The sequence below is a fragment of the Buteo buteo genome, chromosome 19, assembly GCF_964188355.1.
Source record: "Buteo buteo chromosome 19, bButBut1.hap1.1, whole genome shotgun sequence".
NCBI classification, from domain to species: domain Eukaryota; kingdom Metazoa; phylum Chordata; class Aves; order Accipitriformes; family Accipitridae; genus Buteo; species Buteo buteo.
Genome location: NC_134189.1, coordinates 1,019,207 through 1,021,489, shown reverse-complemented (window position 1 = coordinate 1,021,489; position 2,283 = coordinate 1,019,207).

Below are 2,283 nucleotides of genomic sequence, written 5' to 3'. Positions count from 1 at the left end.
GTGGAAGGAGGAATTGGACACATTTCTAAGCATCCTTGGGGGGAGGAAGCTGTGCAGGGGAGAAACGATGACCGTGTCAGTGCCATTTACCCATCCTATAAATGGAGGACGTGTCTGAAGTGTGGACCCAAAAATAAAATCAGCAGAAAATGACAGTTAAAACTGCAGAGAGTAATGTATCCTCCAAGCTGCCTGGCTTAGAGAAAAACAAATCACTGGTAGACCTGCTGTGGAGCAGAAGGCAATTTTGACATTTCTGATGCTTTCCACAAGTTTGTCAGTCGAGGCAAGCTGTGTTGCTGAGCAGGTCCTGCCAGGGAGCGCTCCGGGCTGGCCAAAATGACCAGACAGCCGACTCCTTCTCTTCCTTTCGGAAAGGAGGCAACGATCTCCAGGTGCTGTGCGGCGTCGGCCGTGCCTCATGTGCCAAGTCCCTCGCTGCTCTTGCATTAAAATGCCGGGATCCGGATGCTGTGGCGCTGAGACGGCACGTCGGGCTGTGTGGAAGCAGGAGGGGATGGACGGGAGTTTCCCCGTCAAAATTGCGCTACGGGCCGTACCTTAAAAAAAATGGCAGGCCATCAGGAGTCTGCTGGTTGAAAGGTGTCTGGGGTCCGAGAGAAACGGCTGAAGCCTCTGGCAGTTTGCCAGGCTTGCAGTGACACACACCGCGGAGTGAACGTCATGACTGTGTCCTCCTGCCTCAGTCGGGTAAGGCGGGGGTTTCTGTGGAGATGCGGATGTTTGGGTTGGAATGAGGAAGCTTTGCAGCTGCTTTGGGGGGACCCGTGCACGTACCCCTTGTTGGGAAGCCCCGGGAGCTCCCACCGCTGTGTGCCCAGGCGTGATGGTGGAACCCCACTGACACGTGGGAAAATTCACCTTCGGGAGGGGAGGCGGGAGTAGCCGTCGGCATCTGTGTGCAGGCAAGCCAAGGCGCCGGCATCAGTCAGCCCTCTCCCACTAGCTCCTAATGAAGAAGCTAATGGATCCCGAAGCGGTCTGGGGCCACAAAACGCTCGGCAAAGCTGACGCGAAGACCAGCCAAGCAGCGCCGGTGTTGCATGAGCTGGAGCAATGCTAGTGCAGGCGGAGAGCCGAGCTTCCCTGGAGGGGAGCGCCCACGCGGGGAGATCGGCGCTGTTTCGGGAAAATTCCCTCCTCCGAAGGCATCGGGGCAGAGATGGCAGCAACACCGCTTCCCTGACTGACACCACCGTGGGTTTCATCCCCTCGGCTAAAAAAGGGCAGCCAAGAAGAACGGGTGGGAAGACAACTGGAAGAAGAGATGGGCAGAGGCAGAGACCAAGACTAAGTCGCTGCCTGTGCTTGCCCAAGACGCTGCTCCCATCAGCAGGCAGGTGAGGAGATGTCCCGGCGGGAGCACAAGCTCTTCCCCTCGGCAGCGTGGGAGTGCTCCCGCGTTATTCTTGGGCAGCGGGAACGTGGTGCCGGCGTGGGACAGCAGAAAGGCTCTCGCAGGGCGTAGAGCTGACGCCCGTGAGCGGTGCTCGGCCAGCCGGCTGCTGGTTCTTTCCCCGGCATGGCATGGACTCCCGTGCTTCTGCCCTACGGCAGCTGCTTTACCGCCCAGCAAAGGGACGAGCCCCTCGGCGGTCAACGATGAGGCTTTGGGTGGGCTCAGTGGGCACCGGCACCCCGGGTTGCTCAGCCCAGCCCGCTGAAAGCCGCCACTGCCCGGAGACCCCCCAGGCCATGGCTGGAGGTGACACTGCTGAGGGTATTTTCCTACAGCAGGTTCCCCGGGGGGCTGGAGGGGAGGAGGAGGATGGGTGTGGAGAAGCATCCCTTGTCTCCCTGCTTTGCTCACGCTGTTCCTCTCCCCCCAAAACCTGCGGGAAGAGCGAGCTCTTCTTGCCTGCTTTTGCTTTTCCCCACAAGCTCGCTCTGCCAATATCGCTGCTGGCTTTAATCTGCTGTGAGAAAACACGCCGTTCCCCCACCACATGCTCTGTACATTGCTTTCTTTTCTTCCCCAATGCAGCAGGTTTTGCAGCAAGCCTGTTATCGCTCACCACGGGGCATCTCGGGCACACGGACCACGGCCCCCTCCCCGTTCCCGCTGCTCGCTCTGCTCTCCTCTCCTCTCTGCTCTCCTCTTTCCCTTTCCCCCTCTCTGATCCGGTTCCCATGGAGATCCCGAGGCATCGATGGTGCCATTCCGATGGTGCCATTCCTCCCCCCGCAGCCTGAGAGAGGGGGTCGGTGGGATGATTTTTGGCTTACCTGGGCTGAAGTTGCATCCAGTCCCAGAAGTCAAGC